This window comes from Elephantulus edwardii, unplaced genomic scaffold (genome assembly GCF_000299155.1).
Source record: "Elephantulus edwardii isolate Elephantulus edwardi_28Jun2011 unplaced genomic scaffold, EleEdw1.0 scaffold00024, whole genome shotgun sequence".
In the NCBI taxonomy this organism is placed as follows: domain Eukaryota; kingdom Metazoa; phylum Chordata; class Mammalia; order Macroscelidea; family Macroscelididae; genus Elephantulus; species Elephantulus edwardii.
The window spans coordinates 24,795,479-24,803,914 of record NW_006399774.1 but is presented as its reverse complement, the minus strand read 5'-3'; the positions used below and the strand labels follow the sequence as shown (position 1 = coordinate 24,803,914).

At 49.3% G+C, this 8,436-nt stretch overlaps 1 protein-coding gene across 1 annotated transcript in view; it reads left to right on the top strand.

The window, feature by feature from the left end:
• The window catches only part of WDR27 (WD repeat domain 27), a 103,919-nt gene that overhangs the window by 85,098 nt on the left and 10,385 nt on the right, over positions 1–8,436 (top strand). The gene's annotated exons all lie outside the window — the stretch shown is intronic.

Below are 8,436 nucleotides of genomic sequence, written 5' to 3'. Positions count from 1 at the left end.
GCTGGAACCTCAGCTGTCTGAGTGTGCTCACTATTGGGGTCCCTACTCAAATTCCAACTGTCCATTTCCCACCTAGTGTTTTTCACTCAGTGGTTTCTATTGTGTTGTTCATAGGGTTATTATGAGTTGTAGTTGATTTGATGACACTTAACAGAAACAACATATCTCTGTTTTAAAACGTGTGTAGTGTTGGTCGTGGTTAGGTGCTGTCAAGTTGAGTAGGACTCACAGCAACCCTATGAACACAGATAAAAAACCCGTTCTCCAATCCTGATGCCACATTTCTCTTCATAGAGTACAAAGCTTCTCAAGTAATTTGCTCAGAATACAGATTGACTAGATATGGAGAGAGAATACAACCCTGACACATTCCCTTCTTAATTCATGTTAGGATTGCTGTTGTTGTTAGGTGCTGTCAAGTAGAGTGTGATTCATAGCGTCCCTGTGAACAACAGATCTGAACTCTGCTCTGTGCCATCCTCACACTTCCAGACACACGGGAACTCATTGTGGCCGTCACTGTGTCAGTCCACATGGTTGAAGGTCTTCCTCTCCTTCACTGACCCTCCATCCTTTCCGGCATCATGTCCTTCTCCAAGGACAGCCCCTCCTGGCAAACATACCCAAAGTATGTGAGATGAAGTCTTATCATTCTTGCTTTTGAAGAGCACTCTGCCTGCACCCTCTCCAAGACGTATCTTTATATTATAGACTTATTTTCCAGAGTTGTGCCCAAAGTGAGAATATAAATGCTCATCCTAATCCACTTATCACAAATCAGGAAAAGAGTGTATCAGGGACACGTCCTGTCTCCATATCTTTTCAATCTATATGCAGAACAGATAATTCGAGATGCTGGACTCTGTGAGGAGGAATGTGGCATCAGGACTGGAAAAAGACTCATCAACAACCTGTGTTATGCAGATGACACAACTGAGTTTTGCTTGTCTCAGGGAGGGTATCCACACCATGTCCTGCCCATGGCGTCCTGTGACAGTTCCCCCAGGGAAGGTGTCCATCCATGTCCTGCCCGTGGCGTCCTGTGACAGTTCCCCCAGGGAAGGTGTCCATCCATGTCCTGCCCGTGGTGTCCTGTGACAGTTCCTCCAGTGAAGGTGTCCATCCACGTACTGCCCGTGGCATCCTGTGACAGTGACAGTTCCCTCAGAGAGGTCTCGACAGGCCCCTTGTCCACAATGTTCTGTAATGAGATCTCAGCGAAGACTTTCAGACCTCCGTCTCTTCACAGAGAGGCTGTTGAGAACACACCCTCTCCTGAATATTTATTTTAGAATTTTCATGAAGTGCCAATTTCATGCTGATTAAAAATGATCTTTTTTCTATAACACTGTTTGTTCAAATGCACCCTCTTCTCTGCAGTATGTGTGGAGCTTAACAGAATTCCTGCTGTGAAGCCCAGAACCATGGTTGTGAGAACATGGGGCCCAAGGAGAAGGGTGTGCTTCTCATATATAGCAGATGACTTGCAGGCAGCATGTGTAGGTGTGCTGTAAGTTCCTAACTGACACTTCATGTGATATTATTTTCCTAATTCTCAAGCTGAAAGAGCTTTCTGAACTATTTTTCTAAATGGATCTACAGTCTGTTTGATCTTGAAAGTGCTATTTGGACAGTTCTAGTAAATGGCTAGAAACAGCCTCAGGAAGTTCCCTGAAGCCTAACGTGATGTTAACAAGAAAATACTACAATCCTCAATCTCACAGTGTGAGCAATACACACCTGAGGGCTCTGTGTTGGAACCAAGGCCATGGACACGTCAGCTGGGCTGCTAGTCTTAGGAGTTAGCATCTTCTTTCTGTAAAGGACCTCCTTTGCCCTCCTTGACCATGAGGCCCATGTTGTTCCTCTGCAGAGCTGGGCTGACCCCCTTGACCCCAGTAGCCAGCAGACTCAGGGTCTTTGGCTCCATCCTATGGACCCCAACAGGAAAGGCCATTGGCCTCCTGGACTGGACTTCCAGTCAGCTGCCCTCGAGCGGATGCTGTGCCTACCAAGGCTCTTGGTTGCGATCTTCCTTACCTTCCTCTTTTCAAATGGACAGTGGCTGGAGCTCTTTCCCCTCTACCGACACTGACACCTACAGTCCACAAGCTGCCTTCTACCCCACGTGGACATGGGTCTCCTCAGCCCCTCCTCTGTGGAGACTGTTGTTTATGGGCCTCCTCCCCTCTATTGGGGACACTGCAGACACTCACAGTCAATGGGCCTGCTCAGCTGTGACCCTGTAGTCCACGGGCCTCCCCTCAGCTGTGACCCTGTGGTCCACGGGCCTCCCCTCAGCTGTGACCCTGTTGTCCACGGGTCTCCCCTCAGCTGTGACCCTGTGGTCCACGGGTCTCCCCTCAGCTGTGACCCTGTGGTCCATGGGTCTCCCCTCAGCTGTGACCCTGTGGTCCACGGGTCTCCCCTCAGCTGTGACCCTGTGGTCCACGGGTCTCCCCTCAGCTGTGACATGTGGTCCACGGGTCTCCCCTCAGCTGTGACGTGTGGTCCATGGTCTCTCCTCAGCTGTGACATGTGGTCCATGGGTCTCCCCTCAGCTGTGACGTGTGGTCCATGGTCTCTCCTCAGCTGTGACGTGTGGCCCATGGGCCTCCTCTTCTCAGCTGTGACCCTGTGGGCACACTGCCTAAGGTCCACTTGGCTCCCGAGTAGAACTGAGCGCGCTGGCTTTCTCTGACTGGGATCTCTATGGATGCAGGTCAGTCCTTCCTCCTGAATGACCACTGGGTGGGTTTGAGCTGCCAACCTTTGTGTTGACAGCTAAACACCAAGGATTCACACCCCAGGAATGTACAGGGAGGACTTTGTCCACATGACTGGTGTGGCCTCAGTTCCCTGGCTGAGAAGCTGTGTATTGATGGAGGATAGATAGGTGGCAAGCACAGAAGAGGGCGGAGGACAGGCTGCTGGGTGCCCTGGGTGGCGGCCACGGGGCTGAAGACCACACCTCTACATCTGAAAACCAAAGCTCACCCCTCTGCCTTGGAGTCATTTCTGACTCCAAGCTGCTGCGTAGTGCCGAGGGGAACTGCACACCAGCTTCCTGAGCTGTTGTTTATGGGAGCAGAGCACCGGCCTCATTTTCCTCCTGAGATGCATTCAGACTGTGGACACCACCACCAGGGCACCTCCTGGGCTGCAGCATGTCTGAGTGCTCTGAACAGGAGATGTGGGACAGACCCTGTTCATGGCCTTGCCCGTGACATCACCCAGTCCACGGGGCTGTCACTGACGCACCCTGCAAGCCCCTAACCTGCAGCAAAGAGAGAAGGAAAGCAGAGATGCCTTAGCACTGTCCAAAGGGCTGAAGGGCACGAGAACCACAGCCAGGCTCCGAGACCAGAAGTCCTGATAGGTGCTGGGCTGCCACCACTGACCACTGTCAAAGGGACCCAGGGGAAGATCCTAGGTGGCGGCATCGGAAAATGTGGAACAGAACTCAACAGGCCAGGCTTCCTGGTCCTGTGACACCAGATGGTGACCCTGAGTCATCCTTCCAACATCGTGACTCAGCTTCCCGCCAGTCGACAGGCCTGTACGGAGACGAGTGAGACCAGGGCGACTCATTCCTTCAACCGAGCAGTCACAGAAGTCTGACAGGCTGAAGGACTGAAGCGTGTGAGTTGTGTTGGTGAGGAGTCCCGAGTGTGCCGCGGACCGCCAGGAGGGCAAGCCAGTGTGGAGGGGTTGCAGGCAGCATGCTCTTCAGACGCAAGAGCGGTGGATGTCAGCTGGCTGCTCCGGGCCTGTGAGTAGGGCCAGTCCTTGGAAAAGGACGTCATGCTGGGAAGGGCAGAAGGCCAGCGGAGGAGACTTTCAGGGAGATAAGCCGGTACAGTGACCATAACAGGACTAGAGGGGTGGATGTGGAGAGGATGGTAAATGGGTACAGTGACCGTAACAGGACTAGAGGGGTGGACGTGGAGAGCACGGTGCAGCACTGGGCTGGGTTGACATCTGCTGTCCAGCGGCTGGTACGTGTTGTAGTCAACTTGATGATAACAGCAAGGTCCAAGAGCAGCATTTGCTCGAGGATAAAGCCCACAAGGCAGAAAGAATAAAAAGATGAATGAGAATCATCTGAAATGTGAAAAGTGTGATGCTTCTATTGTAGGGTTGGAATTAATGTTAAAAAACAAAATGCATATGAATAGTTGAGTGGAAAACCACTCTGCTTTGTAAACTTTCAACTCACAATTAAAAATGTCTCAAAAAGCAAAGATAAAGCAAACTCCCTGTCCTGTGCTGTGGTTGAGAATGTCCAGTAAATGTGTCGTCAGGAATGACTGCAAGGCTTTGTGCCTGCTGGGATGGCCATGGTGACTCCTCTGTGGCCCAGGTGCCTGTCCCTGTCCCCCCAGGACAAGCTGCACGACTCTAGGGATGGCCCTGGGTTGGGAGGTGTCCAGGAGAAGAATCCTTAGGACTTTTTTTGGGAAGAGCACTTGTTTTATTCCTAAAAATTAATATGGAGTAGAAGAGGGGGAGGCCACAGATGTGATGACTGGGCTTTCAGAGTTGTTTTTATAAAACGTGTCTTTCTGTTTTTACTGTTACCTGGCACATAAAGCATCCAGAGTAACTGTGCCCATCTGAGCGCTGCTGCCCAATGCTGCTGCCCCACAGGTCACTGCATGAGGAGTTAGATTGTCACCCAGATGGCCACAGGCCCAAGTGTTTCTAGAAGCAGGTCCAGAAGGCCACTCTGGCATCTTGTCTGCACGATACAGAGCTCTGTCACTGGCGTCGTGTACCAGGGGAGCCTCGACCCCCAGCCCCGCATTGTCAGCAGCATGGGACCCTGAGCATCATGCCATGGGCTCATGACCTGGTGTGACTGCACCAACCAGAGGACCCCAGTGCCCAGCAGCGATGGCCAAACAGCAGAGGGGTTGCAAGTGAAAAGCATTTACTTAGGATTTACTGCTATTTTAAAAATACCTTTTAGCTGTCTTGGCCCAACACTGGCGACCTGGTCAGCAGGAAGGTGGCTGGTATGCTCTGTGCCAGCTCCCTTCTCATGGGCGACCCTTCTTGACCCCAGTGACCCTTCATTCACAGGCAGGCTGTCCTGCAGGTGTCTTGTCTGCAGATGTTCTCTGGCCACTGCCTGAGTGCTCCTTTTCCATCTGTGGATGTGATATTTCCCATTCTGTGGTGTAAATATCTAACCCCGAACACACACGGTGGTGGCTGTTATGTGCTCTCGAGTTGACTGCGACCCCTAGCCACCCTGTGTACACTGCAGCAGTTCTGAACCCTGCCCTGTCCTGAGCCAGTCTCACCAACCTCCATTGCCCCAGTTACTGAATAAATCCATCTTATCTGGGGTCTTCCTCTCCTGCGTTGTTCCTCCATCCTCCCAAGCATGATGTCCTTCTCCAAGGACTGGTCCCTCCTGGCCACACGCCCAGAGTACATGAGACAGAGCTTAAAAATTCTAGCCTCCAAGGAGAAACTTGGTTTTACCCTCTCCAAGACAAAGCTATTTGTTTTCTTGGCAGTCCTGAAGAAATATGTAGGACAAATGCTTAATTTGTGTTGAAAAACTGGAAATGATGTAAAAGTTTAAACCACTTTTTATAATTAAGCATATCACATTGAAGATTTCCAGTGTCCAGTCTGAAGTAATTCTCGCCAGTGCCGCCTTTTCTTGAAAACAAATGAAGTTCCTAGTGATACGAATAAAGCAGTGCTTCCTTGTATCCCGTTCAATGTCTTCTCCTTTCTTAATAACGCCAACTGAATTGGATATCTGTGTGAAAATTAGACAGTGAATAAGGAAGACCGAAGAAGAATTTATGCCTTTTAATTGTCTTGGCAAAAAATATTGACTATCCCATGGCCAGCCAAAAGTACAAACAAATCTGTCTTGGATGAACTGAAGTGCTTCTTAGAATATAGTGAGAATTTCTCTCACATTATTTGGCATATTACTAAGAGGGTTCTGTTCTTATAAAATGTTATTGTGCTTTGAGAAGTAGAGGGCCTGCAGAAGAAGGCCCTCAGGTAAGTGGATTGACAAGGTAACAGCATCAGTGGGCTTAATCCCAGCAGACCATGCAAGGATGCCACAGGGCCTGGTGGGGCTGTGCACTGTCACATCCAGGGCCACTGTGAGAGGGGCCAGCCGTGATATTTGGCCATCAGCCATGGCACCAGAATAGATCAGGCTGGGCTGTGTACTGTCGCGCCCAGGGCCACTGCGAGAGGGGCCAGCCAGTGTGTTGGACACATCTGAATTGATCCGGCCAGGCTGCATCCTGTCGTGCTCAGGGCCACTGGGAGAGGGGCCAGCCAGTGGCACCTGAATTGGGATGTATGCCCGCTGCCTTGCCCTGAGGCTGCGCATTCGAGACATCAGATTGCACATGCTCCTGTGCTCTTTGGCTTTTACTCATGTGTATTTGGACTTTGCTCATTTTGAAGCATTTCTGACCATTTGTTTTTAGCTGCCATCGAGTTGCATACATAGAAACCTGGGGGTTCCCCTCTGCTGCCTCCCTCCCCTCGCTAGTGCTGGTGTGTGGTCTGTCACCCGTAACCCATCCATCAGGGTGCCACGTTGTTGTGGCTTCTGTGTTGCTGTGGTGCTGAAGCGAGAACACTGGCATTACAGATGCCATCAGGATCCTTCCTTGTAGACAGGAAGACAGGCCTGTTGATCCACCTCTGAGGAGCAGTCAGGGAAAAGCTCACACATCACAGCTGAACGTCATTCGACTTTCTTGCTCTGGACATTTCATCAGGGAGGCTCTTTCCCTGGTGAAGGAGATCGTGATTGGTGAAGCAGAGGGTCATTGAGATTGAGGTGACTTTCAGGAGATGGGCTGGCACAGCCCCTACAACAGTGAATACAGAAACCTGGGTGATGGTGAAGGTGATCACACTGTGGTGACCAGGCACTGTCGGCCCAGCTGTACCTAAGGTGCCGTGAGCCAGTCTGACGTGAGTCATCTGCCCTGTCCAATCTCGTCTGCCAGCCGCATCCATCTACCTAGTTTTGTTATTCAACTCTATATATTTTCTCGTATTCTCTTTTCCTCAACTCACCTTATTTATTTAGATATACTTCTGGGTTTCTACATGACTGAGTTCATTGGGGGCAGTCTCTTCATTACTGGGTTTTAATTTTTGGCTTATGTTTCTAGCAAGTGTTCTGTGGAACTTGGATTGCGCTATTATTTATTGAGAAACTTGGATGAATTCCTTTCCATTAGATGTTCCAGGTGAAGGAGCTTCAGGGGCCTGGATTGTGGCAGCTAGCTGCACTGCTAACTTCAAAGCAGAAGCTAGCTCTCATTTTGAAATTTCCAGGTGGCTTCAAGGGAAACAGAGGGACAGTCTCTTGCCATGTGATTTACAGCCTCTGAAACCTGCTGGAGGTGTTCCACAGTAAGTTTGTGTTTCAGAGACTGTCCATGCAAATGTAAGAAGGTGTGTTGTTAAACGTGTTGAATGTATGTCAACAGGAATGTCCATTGGTTCAACCTAACAAATCGTGTTCAAATTGCCTTATTTTCACATGTTTGATTAAAAAAGTGAGAGAAATACGTTGAAATCTGCAACTGTGACTGTAGCTGTGCCAGTTTCTCATTATCATTTTCTTCATGCTTCATGTGTCTGAAGGACATACATATGTAAGTTCATGCGTTTTTCATTTACATGTGGAGTTGTTCCTATAATCGTTTTGAGAAGCCCAGTTAGTATATGTTCCCCCCACCCCCATTCCTTTCAGTCCTTTAATAGAAACTGGTTTTAGGAATTTCTCTTAAAATCCAGCCCAGGAGGGCCCCTCCCCCTGTTGATTTGATTGGTCTATGATAACTCGGACCCTGTTGATTTGGTTGGTGTGTGATGACTTTGACCCTGTTGATTTGACTGGTCTGTGATGACTCTGACTGTGTTAATTTGATTGGTCTGTAATGACTCTGACCCTGGTTGATTTGATTGGTCTGTGAAGATTCTGACCCTTGTTGATTTGATTGGTGTGTGCTGACTCTGACCCTGTTGATTTGATTGGTGTGTGCTGACTCTGACCCTGTTGATTTGACTGGTCTGTGATGACTCTGACCGTGTTGATTTGATTGGTCTGTGCTGACTCTGACCCTGTTGATTTGATTGGTCTGTGAAGATTCTGACCCTTGTTGATTTGATTGGTCTGTGATGACTCTGACCCTGTTGATTTGATTGGTGTGTGCTGACTCTGACCCTGTTGATTTGATTGGTCTGTGATGACTCTGACTGTGTTGATTTGATTGGTCTGTGCTGACTCTGACCCTGTTGATTTGATTGGTCTGTGATGACTCTGATTGTCCCTGCATTGCATCCCATTTTGTGCTTTCTGTGTTTCAAATATTCTGTATTTTCTACTGGGCATGGATTTTATTTGGTTCATAATTTCAATGTTAA